This window comes from Mauremys reevesii, linkage group 5 (genome assembly GCF_016161935.1).
Source record: "Mauremys reevesii isolate NIE-2019 linkage group 5, ASM1616193v1, whole genome shotgun sequence".
Taxonomy (NCBI): domain Eukaryota; kingdom Metazoa; phylum Chordata; order Testudines; family Geoemydidae; genus Mauremys; species Mauremys reevesii.
Genome location: NC_052627.1, coordinates 72,012,611 through 72,039,239, shown reverse-complemented (window position 1 = coordinate 72,039,239; position 26,629 = coordinate 72,012,611). Strand labels below are relative to the sequence as shown.

At 40.8% G+C, this 26,629-nt stretch overlaps 1 long non-coding RNA gene across 6 annotated transcripts in view; it reads left to right on the top strand.

Moving 5' to 3' along the window:
• LOC120405766 overlaps positions 1 to 26,629 on the top strand; it is a 73,841-nt gene that overhangs the window by 23,393 nt on the left and 23,819 nt on the right. For 2 of the 6 annotated variants that reach the window (XR_005598843.1, XR_005598846.1), the window contains 2 exons: positions 618 to 820; positions 11,850 to 12,562. This is a non-coding gene — a long non-coding RNA (uncharacterized LOC120405766). Of the gene's footprint in view, positions 1 to 617; positions 821 to 11,849; positions 12,563 to 18,659; positions 18,743 to 19,513; positions 19,631 to 19,967; positions 20,098 to 22,695; positions 22,823 to 23,065; positions 23,178 to 26,629 lie in introns of those variants that run through there. The other 4 variants (XR_005598845.1, XR_005598844.1, XR_005598847.1 and 1 more) reach the window with 4 other exon arrangements.

Sequence of the window (26,629 nt, the reverse complement as noted above, 5' to 3'; positions counted from 1 at the left end):
TACTAAATATTTAGGAGGAACAAAGTACTGCTGCATAAAAATTTATCCCCTTCAATTAAGTACTTGCACATGAATTCTATGTTCCCATTATTTGTACTATAACTATATTTATCTGCAGTAATGAAGCACTGTAAAATATAGAGAAAGTGCTGAGGGGCACTTAATATGATTTACTGAACTGATCTTTAGGTTAAGAAAGCATGTCTAAAAGAAAGGAATTTTTGTATCCATATTTTTCAAATTAAGAAATTCTATAACATTTTGACTTATAAAAGTATGGCCTAGTGCTACAAATGTTAAAATTATTATTAAAATTTCCCAATCTGTTTTAAATACCAGATCCAAGACCAAGATTTTTTAATCTATATAAATAGAGCAGTTTGAGATTTCTTATTTGACTACAACTTTAAAAGGATAATATATGCACACAAACAATTAGAGAATAAGTTTTCAAAGTAGAGAAATAACAGTATTCAGAGCTACCAGCTAGAAGACTGAGAAACAAAATGGTATAAAGAAAAAATATGAAAAATATTGTACTATCATTTCTGTATATTAATGACCTACAACTGTCAATCTATTATTAAAATTATTATTTATTATTTGTATTACTGTAGTGAGTAACAAACTAGGCTTCCTCCAAGCCTGAAAATATACCTCCAGGGAAGCTGAGAAAAGTGGAATTTTGATAATGGATCCATGACCATAGCCATGACCCCACTGACGACACCTCCACCCTCCTCTGACCACCACTTGCACTAGCACCTTCTAGAAGAGACAAAGGAAGGAGAGGAGAGGGACTGGATGGGGTAAACAGAAGGTAAAATGTTTTGAAAGAGAAGCTCTCACTGCTCACCAATGTGGGTAGTTTGGATGAAGAGTAGTGATGTGGCCTGTAAAGGAACTTCTGGAAATATTGACTCTTTATGTCTTTTTTTCAGCTTATCATGATCCTAGGTTTCCTTCTTCTCTGCAACAATATATTATAGGCAACTCTAACACGGCTGCTACTCTGAAATCTATAAATATTCACTCACATCATGTAGATTTAAAAATTAATCATCAAAGGTGGTTCACAATAAATGTGAGGGCTGAAGTTAAGTTTGCCATACTCTGACATAAAAACTCCACCAGAGAGGTCCTTTGGGGCCATCTGCCTGTCCCAAGTCAGGGTAAAGGAGGAGGGTTGGGCGTGGGGCTAGCAACTTCACCCTGTAAAAATCAGCTTGCTACAGAAACGCCAACAATAGAGTTAACAGAGACTTTTAGCCTGGAAAAAGAAGGGTCTTCAACTCGAAGATGCATGACGCTGGGTGGTGAAAGCCGCGAGGAAGCCACTAAGCCGATCACCCTTCTTGCAGCCAGGAGGATTACCATCGGCACATGGAACGTGAGGACCATGTACGAGTCAGGAAAGACGGCGCAGGTTGCAGCAGAGATGAGGAGCAACAACCTGACCCTAGTAGGCATTAGCGAGACAAGATGGACGCAAGCTGGACAGAGACGACTGTTGACAGGAGAGCTGTTGCTGTATTCAGGACATGAAGAGAGCGACGCACACCACACACAAGGAGTAGGCTTCATGTTGTCCAAGCAGGCACAGAGAGCACTGATTGGTTGGGAGGCACATGGTCCCAGGATCATCACAGCATCCTTCAGAACTAAAATGAAGAGGATTAAGATGAATGTTGTTCAGTGCTACGCTCCAACCAATGACAGTGAAGAGGAGGACAAAGACTACTTTTACAACAGACTCCAGAAAATATGAGAGACTCTCCCAGACAAAGACATTACCATCCTTATGGGAGACTTTAATGCCAAAATTGGACCTGATAACACAGGATACGAACAAGTCATGGGGACCCATGCTCTGGGAGAGATGAGTGAGAATGGAGAGATTTGTGGATCTGTGTGCACTTAACAATCTGGTCATACGAGGCAGCATCTTTCCTCACAAGCGGATCCACAAGAGTACCTGGGTATCGCCAGCAGGCATGACAGAAAACCAGATCGACCATGTCTGCATTAGCAAGAAGTTCAGAAGATCCTTGCAGGACGTTAGAGTTAGAAGAGGAGCAGACGTGGCGTCCGACCATCACTTAGTGGTGGCCAGATTGAAGCTGAAGCTGAAGAAGAACTGGATAGACGCGTCAGACAGAAGAGCGAAGTACAACGTCAACCTTCTGAAGGACCATAAGACCAAGGAAGATTTTGGATTGACGCTGAAGAATAAGTTTTCAGTACTACAGGATCGGTCTGAGGAAGAGGAAGACAGTGTACTCAACAGATGGCAGAAAGTGAGAGACACACTTAGGTCAGCATGCCAGGAAGTGCTTGGAATTAAGGAACACCAGCAGAAAGAGTGGATCACAGCAGAGTCCTTGACAAAGATAGAAGACAGAAAGAAGAAGAAGGCAGCAGTCAACAACAGCAGGACTAGAGCAGCAAAGGCCAAAGCTCAAAAAGAGTATGCTGAAGCCCACAGAGCAGTGAAGAGGAATATTAGGAAGGACAAGAGAGATTATGTGGATGGACTGGCAGCAGAAGCAGAGCAGGCAGCATACAGCGGTAACATGAAACAGCTGTACGATACTACCAAGCGACTGTCTGGAAAGTTCAGCAAGCCAGAACGTCCCGTTAAAGACAAGCAGGGAAAGTCTATAACAGGAATAGAACTACAGATGAACAGATGGGCGGAGCACTTTGAGGAACTCCTGAACAGACCAGCACCACCAAATCCACCAGACATCGACCCAGCCATCGAGGACCTCCCAATCAATTGCGATAAACCAACCAGAGACGAGATCAGAAAAGCCATCACCATGATGAAGAACAGGAAGGCGGCTGGACCTGACGATATCCCAGCAGAGGCCCTGAAAGCAGACCTGGATGCCTCAGTGGAAATGCTGTACCCCCTCTTTGAGAAAATATGGGAAGAAGAAGTGATTCCGGCTGACTGGAAAGAGGGATATCTCATCAAAATCCCCAAGAAAGGAGACCTCAGCAACTGTGCCAACTATAGAGGAATCACACTCCTGTCGGTGCCAGGGAAGGTCTTCAACCGAGTCCTCTTAGAGAGAATGAAGGATGCCGTCGATCCACAGCTACGAGATGAACAGGCAGGTTTCCGGCAGAACAGATCATGCACGGACCAGATAGCAACGCTCTGCATCGTAGTCGAGCAGTCTATGTAGTGGAACTCCTCATTGTACATCAACTTTGTTGACTATGAGAAAGCATTCGATAGCGTGGATCGAGAGACCCTCTGGAAGCTCCTTCGGCACTATGGCATCCCAGCAAAGGTGGTCAACCTGATCAAGAATTCATACGACGGCATACACTGTAGAGTGATCCATGGAGGGCAGCTCACAAACAGCTTCCAGGTGCGAACCGGAGTCAGACAAGGATGCTTGTTGTCACCACTTCTCTTTCTTCTCGTCATCGATTGGATTATGAAGACATCCACTTACAAGCGTAGGAATGGAATCCAATAGTCATTGTGGACCCAGCTTGATGACCTGGACTTTGCCGACGACCTTGCACTCCTTTCGCACAGTAAACAGCAGATGCAAGAGAAGACCAACGTAGTGGCAGCCACGTCATCATAGGTTGGCCTCAACATCCACAAGGACAAGACCAAGATCCTTAGGATCAATTCCATCAGCAACGACCCAGTCACACTGAATGGAAGCCCCCTGGAAGAAGTGCAGTCCTTCACCTACCTAGGTAGCATCATCGACCAGCAGGGTGGCACAGACGCAGACATCAAAGTAAGGATTGGTAAGGCAAGAGCAGCCTTCTTACAGCTCAAGAACATCTGGAGCTCCAGAGAGCTGTCTTTGGCAATAAAGATTCGACTGTTCAACTCCAACGTGAAATCAGTCTTACTGTATGGAGCTGAAACCTGGAGGACAACCAAAACAACCACCAGGAAGATCCAGACCTTCATTAATAGCTGCCTCAGAAGGATTCTCCAGATCCGCTGGCCAGACACCATCAGTAACATCCACCTCTTGGAGAGGACCCGTCAACTCCCAGCAGAGGAAGAAATTAGAAGGAGAAGGTGGGGCTGGATAGGACATACACTACGCAAGCAGCCAACCAACATCACCAGACAGGCACTGCAGTGGAACCCCCAAGGCAAGCGGAAAAGAGGCCGCCCAAGAAATACCTGGTGACGCGACCTTCAGGTTGATAGCAAAAAAATGGGCTATACCTGGAACCAGCTAGAGCGAATGGCCCAGGATAGAAGACTATGGAGATCTGTTGTTGGCGGCCCATACCCCGGTTGGGGTGACGGGCATGAATGAATGACTCTGACATAAAAAGAAGTAAGCATGACCAGTAGCCTTGACACAATCAGAGCCAAATGAAAAATCCAGCTCATTGCCCAGGTTTTCCCACAATCATTGCCCTCATTCACAAAGATTCATTCATTTAAAAAGCCCTAATCCCTCTGCTTGGTAACAGGGAACGAAGAGAGAGATCATTCCCATCTTTTAAGTAATGAGAGCTATTACGTAACTATCATAATATGGGTTAGGTCCTAAAACACTAATCTTAATGTTATGTAATCAACTCCAACCTCTGGGCAGTAATGTTGATTAACATCCCTTAAATCCCTTGATTCAGATCAGATTAAAATTTTGTTAAGAAAAATCCAGGTATTTGCTACCTAATGACCAGCCCACTGTTTAGTAAATGAAAGGCATTTCTTCCATGTTGAAATGTTAATGATAATGGAGAGACAAGTGGCCTTCTAGTGATAAATCAAAAATCTCTTGTTCAATTATCTTATTAAAATAAGTAATAAAAAATGAAGCCGGCAAATTGTATACTTGGCCAATATATATAACCTTGTGTTCCTACTATTGTCATCCTTATCTCCTCCCTCCATTCACTGCTTTGTGTTCTGCGCACACCTGTTGTACCTTGTCCCTATTTAGATTGTAATCTTTTGGGGGCAGGCACTTACTTTATTTTATATTTATATAGCTCCCAATGGTGGGGCCCAAGTTGAGGGGTGTTCTCCTATCCATTACTTTGAGGGAAGAAAAACTGCAAGTATCACAAAAGGAGTATCTGAAATTTTTTCTCCAGAGGGAAAAATGTTTTTCTTTTGTGTTGATAGCAGTGTCAAAACTAGCTAATCGTGAATCTTATGCATACTGAGTTTGTCTGTATTAAACTCCTATTAGTCCAATTTCTGTGAAAGGATTCTGTATAATAGCTGAGGGGGTGGAATACCCCACTTTTAGAGATAGTGCTACCTTTCCTCCCAGATTGTGCTATCATCTTTAACAGCAACAATAATTCACTTAAGTCAGGAAGACATTGTTTCTGTTTTATTTATAGATCATTAGAAAGGTCAGTCTGCTGCATTAATGTGTGCTAAAGTAGTACATGGCTTTGCATTTTATGGCTCTCTGTCAAAACTGTCTCTGATAGCTGGTTCCCAACTTCACTTTGTCTATTTTAAACAATTCCCCTTTTTATTAGCTGCAGGGGAAGCTCCATGCCCCAGCTCGCCAAGCACGTGCTTGAGGCGGCATGCTGCGGGGGGCGCTCTGCTGGTCGTCGGGAGGGCAGCAGGCAGGCCGCCTTTGGCGGCCTGCCTGCTGAGGGTCTGCTGGTCCCGCGGCTACAGGAGCCGAGGGACCAGCGGACTTTCCGCAGGCATGCCTGCGGGAGGTCCTCCGGAGCTGCGGGACCAGCAACCGGCAAAGCGCCCCCCGTGGCATGCCGCCGTGCTTGGGGCGGCGAAATGTCTAGAGCTGCCTCTGATTAGCTGTACCTCACTAACACATGTCAGTTATTTGACTTCTACAATATTCTCCTATAAGTCTCAGGAGTGTGAGGGGCTGCACATCCTCAATTCCCACTGAAGACAAGGCGGTGCCCAGCATCGTATAGGATCAGGCTTAAAGAGATGTGTTTTTGAAAAGCTTTTAAAAGCTTTTTCCATGTGAAACTTCCATTTTGCGGCAAAGTGTGGACAAGTCTATCACGACATATTGCATTTGTTCATCCTAGGTAATTCATTATCATGCAGAATGTGATGCCATGAGATGGCACAAAAGAAAATGGCAGAGGCAAATTAGAACAATGATGGAAGTAAGATCCTCAGCTGATGTAAATTGGCATTGCTCCACACAAACTGAAGATCTGTCCTGTGGAGGTTTGGTGCTCCTTTCTTCCATCACTTACACGGCATATAAAAGATATTCTCCTGGTCACCACAAGCCTTGCACTTAAATAAACCAATTGGGCATGACCAAATCCCAATTATTTAAGTCATGTTACTTTCATTCAAGTGAGGTGTGAGTGATCCAAAAGGGCAGATTTTGAGGCAAATATGGGATAGAAGTAGCTTTGTAGAACAAATTATATTTTTTCTCCTGTTCTCATACTAAAATGTAGGGCTCTTCTATCCTCTTTGTACATGTGCATACCTCCCTTTGGTTTGAAAGGGTTGTTGAAGGCATGGTTGAGAAAAGAATGGGATGTTGTTTGGAGTTGGAAAGATACTATTGAAGATTGTGTTATCATATATGATCTATAGGACTTTTTCTTAGCCATGGTATTTTAAGGAAATTGCTTTATATAAATAATGTAAAGCATGGGACTGATGCAGAACACGAATGCACCTAATTTAAATTAAATCTATTCTAAAATATATTTTGTTAGTAAGCCTCAGTTTTGTATTCTGCCTCATTTTCTCATTTCATCTAACCAAATATTAATGAATATTGTCAGGCATTGCTCAAATATTAATTGATCATCTGTAAGAAATTGCCAGAAGGAATGGCTTTGTGAGTTGAGCATCAGGTTTGAAATACTTAGTCTGCCTGGAACAGCAGGTTCACATTTTGGCAGGTTTGACTCAATCTTTGTCAGCGGTCCACTAGGGGACATGTTGTTACCTCCCACTTTGGACAGGAATGTCTTGGCTACATTTTGGTGTTATATCTATTAGGTGCAGAGTGATGAATCTATCTTGCTGTTGATTCACACAGGCCGTTCCAGCAGCAGCATGTGACTGTGATCCCTCTGTAGCCAAGGGGATATTTTCCATCAGCAGGAACAGATGTTACTGATTCAGAAGGTCTAAAGAAAGAATAAAATTATATAGACATTTCAGTCATATTAGTTTGTTGAGCCTGGATCAATTGATCCAAAGGTAGGCCCAATATTGCTCCTATTGACATTGATGGAAGTTATCAATGGGAGAAGGACCAGGCCTGTAGCGGGGTTGTCACCCGCTCCTGCCTTAAAAGGTTTAAAACAGCCTTTGGAGAGGGCTGTGGCAGGGATGGAAAAGCGGGGCTGATTGGGGGAAGCAGCCTCAGCAGGGGGCCATGCCCCAATCAGGCCACAACTGTCTTAATGAGGGTCGATGTGGCCCTTATAAGAGGGCTGGGGCCAGAAGCCAGAGCAGGAGTCTCTCTCTAGCTTGCTGAGGGAGAAGGGCCTGGCTGCTGGGGAACTGAACAGAGTACCTAAAGTGGAGCAGGGCTGGGGAAAGGCTAGAGGAGCTGGGGGAGCTCCAACCTGGAAACTCCCCAGGCTGCAGGCCTTGTTAGAGACCAAAAAAGGTACTGGGGTTGGAGAGGGCAGCCCAAGGGTAAGCAGAGGCAGCAGGTCCAAACCCCCCTTGCCAGTGATGAGTGGCATTTACACTGTAGTCTGCCCCAATGAACTGGGGCTAGATCGAGACTGGCAGTAGCCATAGTCTGAGGTGAGGTGGGGATAGAGGGTGGGGGTTCCCTGGGGAGGGGAGACCCAGATCTGTAGGGGTACTGCCAGGGGGCAGCACCCCAGCCTGAAAGGGGCACCAGGGTCCAGGAGGGACTCGGGCCCAGTAGCAAGAGGGACACCAGCCTGCAGAGGGCACTCTGGAGGCTGGAAATGCTAATTCCCTGGATGACCAGCAGGAGGCACCGCAGGGGTGAGTCCCGCTCTGTGACAAGTCCTAATGAGTTTTAGGGCATTCTAATGGGGTCTACAAGCATACTCGGCATAGACGGGGGCAGAGTCTCTCCTGTTTACAACCAAGCAGCTTGATCACAACCCCATGCAACTGCCAGAGCTGCCAGTCCTGAAGACAGGCACTCATAGCTCCAACCAATAGAGGAAACAAGGCCTGCTATAAAGGGGAGAGCACTGAGAAGGAAAGGGAGGCAGAAAGGCCTGGAATAGCAAATAGCAAACAGCCCTGCACCAGGCTGCCCACAAGAAAACAGCCAGAAGACTGAAGCAAGCCCCAAAAGCCAGAAACTGACCTGACTGAGAGCTAGTAAGGAGGGTCCATCCAGAGAAGCTGAGACCCCTCAAGAGACCACACTAAGGGCTAGTCTACACTTACCAGCCGGGTCGACGCGGTGAGTTCGACTTCTCGGAGTTCGAACTATCGCGTCTAATCAGGACGCGATAGTTCGAACTCCGGAAGTGCCGGGGTCGACTCCGGTACTCCACCACTGCAAAAGGCGGTGGCGGAGTCGACCTTGGAGCCGCAGACTTCGATTCCGCGGCGTCTGGACGGGTGAGTAGTTCGAACTAGGGTACTTCGAATTCAGCTACGCTATTCACGTAGCTGAACTTGCGTACCCTAGTTCGACCCCCGCTCTTAGTGTAGACCTGCCCTAAGAGATGGTGGCAGGCATGTAATAAGGTGGAAGATAGAAAATAGATTGGGTGTGATCATGTTTTCTCAGAGGCCACCATAAGGGTAGATGAAAAGCATCTTTGAAAGTATGTGAGATGATGATTTGTGGAGACATGCTAATATGTTGTATTTATTCTCTTTCCATATACATGACTGGTAAGGGAAGTTGGCCCAGGAAGTTGCACTCTAAATGCAATTATAATAATTGGAAAGAGATCATTTAATTACAACTAAAGTCAAGATTAGGACCAGCAGAAGAGGTAGGTGGATGCTCAATCCAGAGCAGGCAAGATATTGGTAATACTGGTGAACTGGAGTGCATATAGAGGAAATGGCAAGGATAAATCTCATCTCACAGCCTGCCCCCTAGCATTGGCATAAACTCTGTCTGGATTGATCATGAGCCATCTAGCTTTCCTCCAGATCCCTTGGCCAGACATTAGTTATAAATTAATGACCTTATAAGGTATATAATCTAATGGTCCTGCTGAATCCCCAGCTGCATTTTAGATCAGCATTTCCCAAAATGCTGAGGTGAGCACAACTATCCATTCAGCTCTACTTCCTACATATTCATGACTAGCATACTGTGTCCAGTTCTGGAGTCCACAATTAAAGAAGAATGTTGATAAAGTGGAGAGGGTTCAGAGAAAAGCCACTTGAATGATTAAAGGATTAGAAAACACACCTTATAGTGATAGATTCAAGGAGCTCAATCTATTTAGCTTGACAAAGAGAAGGTTGAGGAGTGACTTGATCACAGTCTAGAAGTATCTACAAGGGGAAAAAAACGTTGATAATGGCTCTTCAATCTAGGAGACAAGGGTATAACAAAAACTAATGGCTTGAAGTTAAGGCTAGATAAATTCAGACTGGAAACAAGGCATACATTTTTAACAGTGAGGGTCACTAACCATTGGAACAACTAACCAAGGGTCATAGTGGATTCTTCATCACTGGCCATTTTTAAGTTATGATTGGATTTTTAAAAATATGTATATGCTCTAGTTCAAACAGGAATCATTTGGGGTACTTCTATTGCCTGTGTTTATACAAAAGGTCAGACTAGATCATCACAGTGGTCCCTTCTATCTTTAGAATCTGTGAATCTTCACCAATAATTTTCCTTAATTGTGGAGTGTCTGTCTACAGAACAAATTTTTATTCTGTGTGTTGTCATAGAGGGATTTTCTTTTGTCTTCTCTATCTCAGGCCTTGATCTTGCAGTGAACTCTGCACAAAATTAATCTTGCACCTGTGTAGATCAATCAAAGTCAGTGGGGATCCATATAAGCATAGGAATCCACACACCTAGAGTTCATTACAGGATCAGAGCCTTAGATTGTACGCTCTTCAGGACAAGGTTCTGGGCCTAATCTGCTGGGCAAATTCTGTCATTCACATCTGTGTTATCCCAAGACAAATTGGTTGCACAGGTGTAAGTGAGAGCAGAATGAGGACTTTGGGTCTGGCCTAAAGCCCACAGAAGTGCATGAAAATGCTTTCATTAGTTCCACTGGGCTATGGATCAGGCCTTAGGGTTCCTCTAGAAAAAAATTGTGATCATGTAATTGAAGACTGTATTATAATACATATGCACAAGGGGACAAAATTAAAGTTGCACAAAGAATCTTAATTCTGGCATTTCCTAATTTTTGAGTACTTGACTTTGCAACCTTACCATTTTTCACACAATTTGGGAAGTGTAATACTGGCAGTGTCACATTTCACTACAAGACAAATCAGCAGATGGCAGACTTTTAACCTTTATCTAGTTTTAACTGGTAACAGCCAATTTTATGCAAATTAGTGTCTGTATAGTTTCTTTGTGGGCAATAAAAGTATCACAGACACATGGAGCAAAGCTCTTCAAAGTCAGATATAACTATACTTTTTCTGTTTGGTAGTTCTTGGAATATTTATTTCCACTAATACTGGAGTCTAAGTGTTTTGTTTATTGACTTAATGAAAGCTATGTCAAATATAAGACTGCACAAGGGAATTTACTGGAATTCTGAAAATGTTCAATCTAATTCAATATTTTTGCTATGTGTGTGTTAAACAATCCCAAGAGTAAAAACTAATGTCTCTCTTCCAAAAGTTTGAAAGTCTGTCATCTTTCTCAATATACTCACCTCATTAAACAGTTTACAGCTTGCAAGGGGATCACAATGTTTGAGTAACAAAATGACTGTCCTGACAGATTCAGACAATAAAACAACCAGATTGTTGTATGAATGTTTTCTCAGAGACTGTTGCTGCAACACATAATAAATACAAATATTGAAACACCTGCTTGATAAACATAATACTTTTAACAGATGTTAATCCTCTCTTGCGTGTAACCAGTGGATTTAGATCACATAAATGTAATTTACCCAATTCACATCTTTCTCGAAACTCCCAATCATCTGACTGCATTCTGACTAAAGTCACTAAATGTACAGTTTTAGTTTTCATCTTTGGTGCTATAAGTATTTTAAAACCAATGCCACACATATAACATGTATGAAACTAAAGCTCGCCATCTGTTACAGAATGTTATGTCTTTATGCCTGCTATCAGCTTGGGTAAGTTATAAAGTTTTCATAGAAGAAAGAGCTTTGAAAAACAATATTTTCCCCAGAAGCCTTGCTCCCTTTAGGAATTGTGGGTTGAAATGAGTCACTTTTTCTAGTAACTTTCTCACCAGTAGGACTTAGTTGTCCTGCTTTTTGTTGTTGTTGCCCATAGGTTTTAAGGGTTTGGGTTTTTTCAGAGGTGCTCAGCATCTGTAGCTCCTATGGACTTCAGTCAGATTATTGGTTGTCCAAAAATTAAGCCCAAAAATTCCTAGGGCCTGTATTCAAGGACATGGCAATGGCTGCTAAGCCTCTTAGTTGCTACACAGCTTTTCACACCCCTAATGGATGAGCCTATCTCCCCAGTAGATGAAGAACCAAGGTGGCATAAAGAGCAACCGTTTTTGCCTCTTTAAGACCCAGTGCAGCAAATTCTCCCTATTCAACAAGAACTTGCATATTTTAAGCACATGCTTAAATCATATTGACTTAAAGTTAAGCATTAGTTTAAGTGCTTTGTTGAAAAAAGTTCTAAATTTGCATCAACTAGAAATAAATAATTGGCTTTTAATAAGATATTGTTTGTTTAAATACTAGCTCCAGCATTGCTATTTTCATTTCAGTTTGACTAAAGATGCTGAAGGATTACATTCCACATCTCCACTTTGCTGGTTGGCATTATTCAGTGTTAGAAGATTTCCTTAGGAGGAGCTCACCAAATACGTATACCATTGAGAAATGTACCTATGGGAAGCAGAAAATAATGACTAAAGAAAAGCTGAGTGCTCGGAGAAATCATTATGGTGGGAAGCTAAAAGAGGACTACAAGTCATTTACATCCAGACAAAACAGTGCTACTAGACTAGGCTGATGGGGAATAAATACAACAGGCCAATTGAGAGCCTGTTTGAGGAACTTGGTGTTACTAGAAACATCTATCATCTATCCATGCTTCTGCATTCACCATGGAGGGGAAAGGGAAAGTTGCTTTAAAAAAATGTGCAGGCATACAATGAAAATTTAGTAAAACTGAAAGTCACCCAATACACAGAGTTTTGCCTCTTAACTGAATTAAAGAAAACCTCCTGAGGCATCCATCTAATGGGGAAGACTTGCTTAATAAATCTGACTAATTTCTGCAATGAATAATCAATTGAAGTTGACAGGAATGTGGTAGAAATAGCTAAGATGGACTTGAAGGGAGACATTTGAACTGCTCATGCACCTTACCAGAGTCTAAATTAAACACCACCTCAGGAAAGAGATCTGAATGTCATTGTAGATAGTTCAATGAAGACTTCTCACTGTGCTACTGTGGTTAAAAAAAAACAGACATGCTGTTAGCATGGGTAAGGAAAGGATAGAGAATAATATGGAAATGTTTATAATGCCACTAAAAATATTGATGGCATCCTTCATCTGGAACACTATGTTCAGTGTGCTGGTCACCCCATTTCAAAAAGGACATTGCACAATTAGGGAGGGTTCACAGAACTGTGCTGAGAATGTTCAAAGGCCTGGAAATACTCTCTTATGAAGAGAGACTGAAAATAATGAGATTGTGTGACTTTGAAAGGTGGCAAATATGATGTATAAAAAATAATGATCTAGAGAAGGTTAATCGCTTCTGTTCTCCCATATTGTAACATAAGAACATGAGCACATTCAATGAAATAAAAAAGTGCAAATTCAAAACCGAGAAAAGAAAATACTTTTTCATTCAGCCCATGATTAGACTGTGGAGTTTATTGCTACAACATGTGAGTGAGTCCAAGAATCAGGCAGTCCTCAGGGCCAGCTGCAGTGGCCACTACTCAGGGCCACTGGAGTGGCTGGCTGCGGGGCCACCGGAATGGCTGGCTGCAGTGCAGCTCCAGCAGCAGCCGGTATGGCTGTCCCCTGGGGTCAGCCACACTGGCCCCCACAGAAGTTATGGAGGTTGCAGAAAGCCACAGAATCTGTGACTTCTATGACCTCCATGGCAAACATGCAGCCCTACTAATACATAATAGAATTGTAGGACTGGAAGGGACATCAAGAGATCTTCTAGTCCAGTCCCATGGACTCAAGGCAGGACTAAGTATTATCTAGCCCATCCCTGACAGGTGTTTTAAGGTGTTTGTCTTCTGCTCTTAAAAATCTCTAGTGACAGAGATTCCACAACCTCTGTAGGCAATTTATTCCAGTGCTTAACCACCCTGACAGGACGTTTTTCCTAATGTCCAACCTAAACCAGCCTTGCTGCAATTTAAGTCCATTGCTTCTTGTCCTACCCTCAGAGATTAACAAGAACAATTTTTCTCCCTCCTCCTTGTAACAATATTTTATGTACTTGAAAACTGTTATCATGTCCCTCCTCAGTCTTCTCTTCTCCAGGCTAACCAAACCCAGTTTTTTCAATCTTCTCTCATAGGTCATGTTTTCTAGATCTTTAATTATTTCATTGCTCTTCTCTGGACTTTCTCCAATTCGTCCACATCTTTCCCAAAATGTGGTGCCCAGAACTGGACCTAATACTCCAGTTGAGGCCTAATCAGCATGGAGAAGAATGAAAGAATTACTTCTTGTGTCTTGCTTACATCACTCCTGCTAATACATCCCAGAATGATGTTTGCATTTTTTGGAACAGTGTTATACTGTTGATTCATATTTAGCTTGTAATCCACTATGACCCCCAGATCCCTTTCCACAGTACTTCTTCGTAGGCAGTCATTTCCCGTTTTGTATGTGTGCAACTGATAGTTCCTTCCTAAGTGGAGTACTTTGTATTAGTCCTTACTGAATTTCAGAACAATAATAAAATCTGATATTGATAGCCATGCATCCTAGTTTTTACCAGGACAGACTCAGTTTTTCATATGATGTCCTGTTGTCCCAAGACCTACTTTTGGTATACCTCAAACATCCTAGTTCATCAGATAAGGCATTCCAAGTATTCAAGTTTTTATAACCACAAATAAAACATATTGCTGCACTGATGTCAAATATTCACCATACCTTTGTCTCATTCGCATCACATTATGAAACCATTTTTCACCCCAATCGTTATTCACAGGCAAAGCTTGTCATAATTCCCCAGGTAACAAAATTGTGATATGAATCCAGTGAGGTAATGACCCAATCTAGTCAGTGCAAAACTTCTGCTTAACAGGAGAGGCCTGGGGACCGAGGAGAGGGTATCTGGAGATGGGTTCAGTGGAAAGAGGCAAAACTCAGACTTTTTTAAATGTTTGCTGCTCTACTCCAGGTGAAGCAAATCAAAGAAAGGAGCCCGAATGCAGATCACTTGAGTATGTCACAAAAAAATGCTGCCACAAAAGTGTCCTGTTTTTTTTATTTTGAAAATATGGTGTCCTTAACATACGCACAAGCTTTTTGCACCTATAATTTCCTAAAATGCTGTCATTAGAAGATTCTTGTTATGAATTTATGAACTGTGTTCCTGTGGTTGATCAATCACAAACATATTCAGCTGTGTATTCACATGTTTTCATCTCTCATTCTTCATGAAGGATTTAGATACCTGCTTGAGGGGAATTTAAAATATTGACAAAAACAAAACAAAACAATCAAAATTCTCATTTCTATTAGCAGTGGAATACAGATTGCTTAGGCTTCATCACAAAACATGTATGTGAGCAAATACACACCTAATTAGCATGTGCAGTTACCATGACTGTGCATGCCATTTGGGTATTTGTAGGTGTGCCTCCTCCACATGTTACATTTCAAACAAGAACCTTTGTGCTTTCTTTCATGCTGCCCCTTGTGCTTTGGAGGAGTGCTCCATAAACATATACAAAGCCATGTCACTTTCAAATCCCTGATTAAAACTCCCCTTTTTCAGGTGCCTACAAAAAACTTGTCAGTGGTTAGGCTGCTGGTGTGCTGAGACCACTGCCTGTCACGCTGATCAACATTGTCTCACAGTTTTCTTGTACGCCCTTGTCTGTCTGTCTTCATCTGTTGTCTCTTGCCTTATACTTCATTGTAAATTCTGTGCGACAGGGACCATTTTTTATTCTGTGTTTGTACAGCCCCTAGCATAATAGGGTCCTCATCCAAGACTGGGATTCCTAGGCATGACTGCAATATATGCACAAATAGCCATTTGGATGAATAACTAGCCAATCTGGGTAAAATTTTCTAAATCACCTAAGTCCCATTTTCAAAAGTGACCTAGGCACTAAGGAGTCAATGGAATTTAGGCTCCTAAGTGACTTAGGTGCTTTAGAAAAGTTTATTCTATGTGCTTAAAGCTTGGTCTGGACCATAATCTTCATAATTTGGATGCCCATAAGAAGTTTTTTGGATTGAAGGGGTGCTATTATTTGGTTTGTTTGATATTTTTTAAATGAGCCCCCTAGTGTTTTATCATTTGTTGTATTAAATAAATAAAATAATGTCATCTATTTGCACTGGGAATAAGCAGTTGAGCTATTGGTTATATTTACATGGTCCTAAAATATGCTGATTAATTACATTTATTATTAAAAAAATATGTCTTCACAGACTAGATGATAAGGCATTACAAAAAGCTGGATTTCAGAGGAATTCTTTGGACAGCATATGTACAGGCACTATAAATCTGGCTAAATATTTGTTTCAGAAATTGTCCAGAAGGATGAACAGATTCATTTTCCAGACCTAAATCATTTCAACACATAGCAACCCTCTGGAGAAAACTGTGTTTCTCTCCTTGTAGTTTGCAAGCACATTAAGATCATGCATTAGCTTGCACAAACAGTTCAGTTTACTGTAACTTTCCCTGTCTTGAAAAGACTCCAGTTGGAGAGACTACTTTCATATAACCTTCAAAAAACTACAGAGAAATTAATGGATTAATTGTAATCTAGACCCTTTAGATAATTTTGTTGTTCTTGTTTAAACAGTTCTTCTTTTATCTATGTCTCTGTACGTCATTATGATTATTTTTCCCCAAAACATTTGCTGAGTTATTCCAGATCCACTGTTTTAGTTTATACTATATATAATATAAACCACTGTTCTATATTTTCTTATTTAAAAAACATATTTTGCAAGTATTCTTAAATGGGATTTAATATAATGTACCTTCCTTTCAGGACAGTACATTTTATAGTTTAAGCACTTGACACTGTACCTTTAAATGTATCAGAGGGGTAGCCGTGTTAGTCTGGATCTGTAAAAGCAACAAAGAATCCTCTGGCACCTTATAGACTAACAGACGTTTTGCAGCATGAGCTTTCGTGGGTGAATGCATCCGAAGAAGTGGGTATTCACCCAGGAAAGCTCATGCTGCAAAACATCTGTTAGTCTATAAGGTGCCACAGGATTCTTTGTTGCTTTTACCTTTAAATGGTTGGTGAGCAGTCAATGACAGATTTTTCATTTTCATGTTGCAGACTCCCTCCCTAAGCAGTATGTTTGCCAAAAATGATATTCACAAATCTTGAAGATCAGAAAAAATAACTATATTATGGCAGACCTCGTTAAAATACTGAAAACGAAGGAGTGGCTTTTCTCACTTCTGCCATTCATAACATGTATCAGATACAATCACATGTGCATGTTGATCAGCAACACTTTTCAGCTGCAGCTACAGAACTTACAAGACCCAGAATGATATAGTCAGTCCAGGCCATTTTTACCTTGGGCAATTATTTTACTGTCATTTTAACAAATTATCTTTAAAAATATTGAAGCTTGAGTCTGCTCTCACACTAGCAAAAATGAAGAGTTAACTCCAGGAATGTTAGTCAAGTTATTCTGGTGTACAGTAGAGTCGCATCTTAAGTGGGGGTTAGGGTCTAAAGTCAGTGCATAAGGCAAAAATCATGTATAGTCAAAATTACCCTTGAAAATCCCTTAAATCGCCCATAAAGTATAGTATACTGTATGTGGTTTTGTGTATACAACCCTGTACAGTAATATGTATAAATGTATAATGTATACAGTAATGTACAGTATATAATAAAGAGTACATATGCAAAATATAATTTTACAGTACTGTATTTTTAGTTACAGAGGGTAATTACAGGGGGTCGTCACGTCAGGGCTTGATGTCGATCCAGGAGATGGAGGTGACAGAGGGCTTGGGTGACGGAGAGCGAGTTGTAGTATTTGGCTCTGGTTCAGCTCAAGAAGTTGATTGCGTAGGCTCATCTGCTGCTGGTTGTTTTTCCTTGAAAAACATGGTGATTGGCAACTGTCACTGTTGTCTCTTGAGCTGCTCAAATATTTCTTGATATGGTCTCAAATTGTCTGTAAAACTACGTGTGATTTTGAGGCTTCGTTCCATAGAGGGATCGTATTCAGAAATTAAATCATTCAAGTGTTTCGCTGCTTGGAACACTTCAGCAAATGTATGATGATTCCAACTGCTGGCTCTTCCTGTTCATCGTCATCATCTTCAAGACGATTTTATCAGTTTCTCTAACTCTTCATTAGTCAATGTTTTTCTATGGCTCTTAATTAATTCTTCAATTTCTTCCTCAAGGATGTTGACGAAGCCATCAGCACCCACTTGCCTGGCCACCTGAACAATGCATTTCACTTCTTTGTCAATGGTCGGGAAACCCTTAAAATCATTCACACATTCTTTCCATAGGTTTCACCAACATGCATTGATGGTTTCAGGCTTGATTGCATCCATTGCCTGTTTAATGTAAGTGATGCAATCAGCAATGTTGAAGGACTTCCAACACTTCATCACATTGGGATCAGCATCCATAGCGCTACGTATCCATGAGAACATAAGCCTCATGTACATGGATGCTAGATAAGTTGCGGCCATATTTATGTGCCACATTGGAGACCGATGTACTGTCTCTCAATAAGTCCAGCACAGCCAGTTTTTCCTCCAGCATTGGAACAGCTCACTGTTTCTTCGGTTGAGCACCAGACGAAGTAGTTGGCTTGCATTTAGGAGCCATGTTATATGAAAAATAGGTATCTTTAAGCACTCAGCACAGCGAGATGCTCACACTGTGAAAGGCACGTGGGAACTGAGACTGACTGAGGGAACAGGAGATTCACGTCTCCCATCTCACGCTCACTCCGGGGCATACACTCATTGGGTGGAATCGTCCACACTATTTACAGGTATCTTGTTGTTTTTCTTTTTTTTTGCCAAGTGCGTATAGTTGAATTTGTGTAAGTGAAATGTGCGTTTGATGCGACTCACCTGTACAGCCAGTGTGAGATCAGTGTTAGACCCATTATCATGTCTGCTGTATGAAACTGCTTCTCTAAAACTGAATGGAATGGCTGTTTATTAATTTAAACGTTAGTACACATTTCCTAGAAATGTATGTCTCTTTAATGCAGTAGTCAGCCTCGGATGCCATGTAATGGACATATTTGTTTATTAATAATGCATTAAAAATGTCCCTTTCTTTGTAAAGAAAAAAAAATCTGTTCTTCAGCTCTCAAGTCAATTATCTATCGTCCAGGTGATTTTTCTTCTCCTGACTGGTTGCAGATTGAAAGTAATGCCTCGCCCAACGGGTTCCTGGTCCACCATTAGGGATTGAAGGTACAGTGGTAGTACAGATAATAAATAATAAATGCTGGCTGGAAGGGTCTGAATTAGATTTCAAGATGGATGCATAGTTGGGAATAAGAATTGTGAACTAAGGGAGGGAAGAATTTTTTTTTTTTTAAATCATGATCACAAGCTTTGTAATTTCCTTACTAAACCCCTTTGGATAAAAAAAAGTCCTGCTCTAGCCCCCACCCCAAAAAGAAAGTTCTATCACTTTGAAAGACTCCAACAGCCATGTGGAAGGGCAGGTTTTACACGTCTAAACAAAATAAATAATCAAGTCTCAACACCTACTTGCCAAAACTCTCATTTCCTATGACATAAATGAAACTGTGTTGTTGATATAGTGGTGGTATAGTGCAATTTCTTCTTTTCTAAATGAACACAATGTCCTGGGTTCTGCAAAATCATTAAAAAGGTGATTTTACAGGTCAAGGGGCTTTAGGAACTGTATGAATCCACCAGACTTTATGAGTTTTCAAACTAGTTCACGTCTCAGAGTGAGAGTGAATATCTCCCAGCTCACAGAAAGCCTCTGCTTACAAATAAAGAGAGCAATGATGGACATGCAGGGCAAGTTTTAAAACGTAATTAAAATATACCTGTGTTCTTATCCTATTGTAATTGTCTTTTTACTTAGCAATTGATCAATTTATGAATTGTGCTGTTGATCAGTTGTATTTGTTTATTCACAGTGGGCCTAATTCTAATCTCATGCTAGTCTTTAACTCCATGGTTTTCTGTTATTCACAATTTATGCAGGTGTTAGAGCAGAATCAGTGCCATTAAGGACCCCATTCCAAGGTACTTAAGATACATGCTATCCCCATCTGATGTCTGCAAGAAACTGTCTGACCTGAAAGTGAAAATAAAAGCCAGGTAATTTTTATGTTACTGCACTAATACTAAACCAATAATTTCCACTTACATCCCAGTTCACATAAATGTTGACTATCATTTTTTTCTGATGTCTTATGAACCTTTCTCATAACAATTACAGATGGTACTAAAACAAAGACCATTGTTTAGCTGTTCATTAAACTGCATTTATTTTGCATGATTTTTGCATTGTATGCCCAAAGCATACATATGCGAAGAATAAAATAATAGGGCCTAAGACAACTTGAAAACAGGTATCTGTTTGAATGTTCAAATGAACATAGGCCAAACTTGTAATACAAGTTGTTTCCAAATGCACATATGCTCCTCCCCCTAGAAAGTACTCCACCCTGCCATGCTTCCCGTGGGAGACAGTGTGCCAGCTATTCTTCCGAAAGTTATGTGATAACTACTTGAGAAACCAGCTCTTGATGCTGCCAGTCTTGTGACTATGACGTGTTTCCAAGGTAACAGAAATTTGTTGCAGTACAGTTCTAGTAATTTCTCGGGTCCTTTGTTTCACTTGATGCAAGTAAGTCAGGTTATAGGTATATGTATAAGTCAGAAGCTGCACTGATATCATTAGTGTATGATCACTTTCCACCAATGGATCACAATAAAATGGATTTATGGTCTTATACCTGGCAGCAAATCTTGATTACCCCATTGCTCTAGAAGAGTAACTGTGGTAAATTGCCCCCCTCTCCCACTCTATGGTCCTGATTTACACCACTGTCCATAAGATTCATAGATTCATAGATAGATTCAGATTCTAGGGCTGGAAGGGACCTCGAGAGGTCATCGAGTCCAGTCCCCTGCCCTCATGGCAGGACCAAATACTGTCCAGACTATCCCTGATAGACATTTATCTACCCTACTCTTAAATATCTCCAGAGATAGAGATTCCACAACCTCCCTAGGCAGTTTATTCCAGTGTTTAATCACCCTGACAGTTAGGAACTTTTTCCTAATGTCCAACCTAAACCTCCCTTGCTGCAGTTTAAGCCCATTGCTTCTTGTTCTATCCTTGGAGGCTAAGATGAACACCTTTTCTCCCTCCTCCTTATGACACCCTTTTAGATACCTGAAAACTGCTATCATGTCCCCTCTCAGTCTTCTCTTTTCCAAACTAAACAAACCCAATTCTTTCAGCCTTTCTTCATAGGTCATGTTCTCTAGACCAGTGTTTCCCAAACTTGGGACGCCGCTTGTGTAGGGAAAGCCCCTGGCGGGCTGGACCAGTTTGTTTATCTTCCCCATCCGCAGGTCCGGCTGATCGCAGCTCCCGCTGGCCACAGTTCACTGCTCCGGGCCAATGGGAGTTGCTGGAAGTGGTGGCCAGTACGTTCCTTGGCCTGTGCCGCTTCCAGCCACTCCCATTGGCCTGGAGCAGTGAACCACCCGGCCCGCCAGGGGCTTTCCCTACACAAGCAGTCTCCCAAGTTTCAGAAATACTGCTCGAGACCTTTAATCATTCTTGTTGCTCTTCTCTGGACCCTCTCCAATTTCTCCACATCTTTCTTGAAATGCAGTGCCCAGAACTGAACACAATACTCCAGTTGAGGCCTAACCAGCGCATCCCAGAATCATGTTTGCTTTTTTTGCAACAGCATCACACTGTTGACTCATATTTAGCTTGTGGTCCAGTATAACCCCTAGATCCCTTTCTGCCGTACTCCTTCCTAGACAGTCTCTTCCCATTCTGTATGTGTGAAACTGATTGTTCCTTCCTAAGTGGAGCACTTTGCATTTGTCTTTATTAAACTTCATCCTGTTTACCTCAGACCATTTCTCCAATTTGTCAAGTTCATTTTGAATTATGACCCTCCTCCAAAGCAGTTGCAATCCCTCCCAGTTTGGTATCATCTGCAAACCTAATAAGCGTACTTTCTATGCCAATATCTAAGTCATTGATGAAGATATTGAACAGAGCTGGTCCTAAAACAGACCCCTGCAGAACCCCACTTGTTATACCTTTCCATCAGGATTGGGAACCATTAATATCTACTCCCTGAGTATGGTTATCCAGCGAGTTATGCATCTACTTTATAGTAGCCCCATCTAAGTTGTATTTGCCTAGTTTATTGATAAGAATATCATGTGAGACCATATCAAATGCCTTACTAAAGTCTAGGTATACCACATCCACCACTTCTCCCTTATCCACAAGACTCGTTATCCTATCAAAGAAAGCTATCAGATTGGTTTGACATGATTTGTTCTTTACAAATCCATGCTGGCTATTCCCTATCACCTTACCATCTTCCAAGTGTTTCTAGATGATTTCCTTAATTAAATGGAAGAAAGGGGAAGTTGATAGTAATAAATATAAAGCAGAAGCTAGGGATTGTAGAAAATTGATAAGGGAAGCAAAGAGACAGAAAGCGAGCTCTCTGGCCAGCAGCGTTAAGGACAATCAGAAGGAGTTTTATGAAGTAGGATTCTTTTTTCCCTAATATAACAATTATATTGGTGCATTAATAGATAGACTTGTAGACTTATCAATAATAATGAAGAAAAGGCAAAGGTGTTCAATAAATATTTCTGTTTTGTACATGGGAGAAAAATGTAGTCATATTGTATGATGACATTCTTTCCATTCCACTAGTATCTCAGGAGGATGTTAAACAGCAGCTAGTAAAATTAGTCATTTTTAAATCAGAAGCTCTGGATAACCTGCATCTAAGAGTTTTGAAAGGGCTACTGGAGAAGCTCATTGGACCACTAACCCTGATTTCTAGTAAGCTTTGAAACACTGAAGAAGTTCTGGAAGATTAGAAGAAGCTAATGTTATATGATATTTAAAAAGGTAAATGGGATGACCAAGATAATTATAGGTCTGTCAGTGTGACCAATCCCAGGCAAAAGAATGGAGCGGATCAGTTGGATAAGCATCCAATAGTTTTATTGCTTATCTAAACCTCCAAATGATAGTGGCCTATGGAGGTACTAATAAGAAGTAATTAAGGTGCTATTACATATATGAGGAGGCAGCCAAGTGAATTCTGGTCATCTATGGAGTTCTAAATATACTGCTAGAATGAGGATGCTCTATCTTTCAACAGGAAGAGAGCCACTGGGAGAAGTGGAGCTGATAGTGCCCAATCTGGAAGACTCCAACTACGAGCCAGAACATGAAAGGCCCACAGAGCCTCCAGCTACGAGCCAGAACATGAAAGGCCCACATGAAAGGTAACTAGCTCAGTAAAAAGAATCTCTTTTTTGAAAGTTGTGTATATATATAATTTGGGAACTAGAGCAAAACCAAGGAGCAGAGACAGTAGTATATGTACCATCAAAGCACAGTAACACAATGATGGGGAGAGAAGAAAATCATAATTTGTTGTGGCTGTTTGTTTTTAAAACCTAGGAATTCTTGTAATTTGGGACACTGAATTAAAATAAAAAAGCTGTCCCATCCTCTGCCCAAAACAGGAAGGAGTAAGTACAGAGAGAAAAGAAAGGCTACAGAGGGTAAGGAAAACTGAAGAGAGCTGGTGATGTGTAAGGAGATAGCAGAGGATTTCTTTTAATAAGTTCTTTATTTGTAAGTATTACTCAGATTGTTTGGATGAATAATTCTCAGACTATCGGTTTTTCATATGTTTGTTACTCATGTTGTGTGGCTGGTCACTTAAGCCACATGATATATTTTCTGCTATCTGATTGGTTGAATTAAATATTTCAAACAGAGGAATAATGATTGATGAATATTATGTGCCTGGTAAGAATTTTTGGGTGAATAAGCATTTGTATGAAAATGTGTTAATGTTTGTGAATCTCACCAGTTTTTTACAAATACTTAGTAACTGACCAAATAATAATGATTAATATATACTTCAACCCTCGAATCATAGCAAATTGAACCTGGCACTTGATTCATGAAAATGTCCACCCATTAGTGTTACTATTCAACCAGCTCTAGTTTTAACCCAAGCATTGTATGAGGCAAAGAGGGTGATCTGAGGGCTGCCAACCTGCAAAGATCCAATAAACATTACCAAAGTTCAAAGTGTTCACTTTTAAAACTGGCCCTGAAGCATTGGTGACATCAGGCTTCAAGAGATGGCCTGGCATAGACCCAGAGAAAAGGGGATTAGATGGAAGTCTGGGTAAATGGGAGTTTTCCCTGTATTAGGACTTCAGGATGTGATCCATGCTGATTTGCTATTAGCTGTTTAAAAGATGTGGATTGCAAAGTTAATTGTGTTGGTTCAGCAGTCTGCCTCCCCAGTTGCCATGCACTTGTCCCTATTCTATCAAATCCAGACATTTGAATGTGTTTTTCTAGTCAAGTTTTCATTTTCCTTCCATCCATGTGAGAAAGCATTACCCCGGTCTCCTTTCTGAGCTTGACGGTTCAAGTACCTCTTTAAAAATGGCACTCTGGAATCATTGGTTTCATGGCAGAGGGACCACTGTTCAGCACAATGGCAAAATGACCAAGATTTGGTATTCCATGGTTTCAAGGAATCTCACCTCAAAGTTTTTTCAGGCTTTACAGGTGTTTGCGGTTTCGATAATATTTCAGCAGCTTTAGCTAAAGAAAACACTTGATATAACAGAATAGTTATAGCCATTAGTCATTTAAGTAAATATATTGGTGTCATTCCATTTACTTGCATGGAGGTGCACACGGAGTTAATGTGGCCCATTCTAGTAGCATACAGAGCTAAGAGAAACAGGAGTACTTGTGGCACCTTAAAGACTAACAAATTTATTTTAGCATGAGCTTTCGTGAGCTAAAGCTCACTTCTTCGGATGCATAGAATGGAACACACAGACAGGAGATATTTGTACATACAGAGAACATGAAAAGGTGGAAGTATGCATACCAACAGGCAGAGTCTAATCAATTGAGATGAGCTATCATTAGCAGGAGGAAAAAAAACTTTTTGAAGTGATAATTAAGATGGCCCATAGAAGGTGTGAGGAGAACTTAACATAGGGAAATAGATTCAATTGGTGTAATGTATGTAGACCAGAGTTAATAGTATCTAGTTTGCATATTAATTCCAAGTTCAGCAGTTTATGTTGTGGAGTGCTGTTGCTTTGAGTATTTGCTTGCACCATACAACATAAACACTAACCCAGGAACCTATCCTTCAAGTCTGTCACTGAGTGGTTAGACACAAGGTTGAAGTGTACACCTGCACATCTACCAACGTGATATATGCCATCATGTGCCAGCAATGCCCCTCTGCCATGTACATTGGCCAAACCGGACAGTCTCTACGCAAAAGAATAAATGGACACAAATCTGACATCAGGAATCATAAAATTCAAAAACCAGTGGGAGAACACTTCAACCTTTCTAACCACTCAGTGACAGACTTGAAGGTGGCAATTTTGCAACAAAAAAACTTCAAAAACAGACTCCAAAGAGAGACTGCTGAACTTGAATTAATATGCAAACTAGATACTATTAACTGTGGTCTAAACAAAGACTGGGAATGGTTGGGTCATTACACCAATTGAATCTATTTCCCTATGTTAAGTTCTCCTCACACCTTCTATGGGCCATCTTAATTATCACTTCAAAAAGTTTTTTTTCCTCCTGCTAATGATAGCTCATCTCAATTGATTAGACTCTGCCTGTTGGTATGCATACTTCCACCTTTTCATGTTCTCTGTATGTATAAATATCTCCTGTCTGTGAGTTCCATTCTATGCATCCGAAGAAGTGAGCTTTAGCTCACGAAAGCTCATGCTAAAATAAATTTGTTAGTCTTTAAGGTGCCACAAGTACTCCTGGTTTTTTTGCAGATACAGACTAACACGGCTGCTACTCTGAGAGCTAAGAGAAAATCTTTGAGTGATGATGCCAGGGTCCAGTCCTTCTGTTGTCATTTTCAGTTCATCTTTAGCCACACTTTCAAACATAAATAGCTACGCTAACTCTACAAAATAAACACAGGAATGCTTTGTGTGCACAGTTGTGAAAAATTATGCCCAGCAACCTATTTGTATGTGTATGTGCATTATTTTAGGTAGCTGTATTTGAAAGTTGGCCACTTGATATCAAAAACAAAAGTCTTTGCAGTTCATCTTTATCTTCATCCTAAGTTCCTTGGGTTGAAACAAGCTCATTACTTTTATTTTTTTAAACTTGTATATAAATGATTGTAGAGCTATAGCAAATGTTTCCAATCATTTTTCAAACACAAAACCACTAGGCAATCTGTGTATTTACCTTGCTTTGCTTTAATACATAAATCAAAGGACAATAACAAGCCTAACGTCAAAGAAACTTTTTGACACTTCATACATTAAATAAGAGCAGCCGATAAACAGTTTAGATGAAGTTATGGTTTGAAATGTAGTTCCCAAGAGGACCGTGGTTCATAAATTGTTTTTATACTACCTCTGTCATTGTTGATTTGAGATATGCACAAGACACCCACAATCATTACCAATGCTACTATTACTTAACCTGCCTTTACTACAAGTGATATTTAGACAAGTACAGACTATCAACCATCCATTTCTGTGAGAAATGTGTAGTTTGGTTGTCATCACATATGTAGTATGTTGCCTTCCATTTTAAAGTTTGACACATAATAAAAAAAATTGAAAAAAATCAGCCTTTAAATTTTGAACATGCTTACAGATCATGAGCTTTTTTATCTATTTGTGATTGGTGGCCTACTAATTGTTACAAAAGCAAACTGGGACTAAGAACCAATGTTGGATGAATATTTGGTCTAGCCATGCTGAATCATGAAGCTGAGGCATTTCAAGGCCAGACAGTCATCTCCCAAATCTCCATGAAGGGTATGGGGGGTTTTCCTCTGATTTTTTTTTCATTAAAAAATCTCACCATGTCTGTCACCTCAGATAGTCTGATATCATACTGTAAACATTTATTTCTTTACATTCCAGGAAATTTATATACAAATGATATACTTAATGCTCAGTAATTCCTTGGAAGCATGGAATAGTTTATACTGAAGACCATAGCTCTTGCTAGTTGCATAGTTAGCTATCAGGATTCAGAAC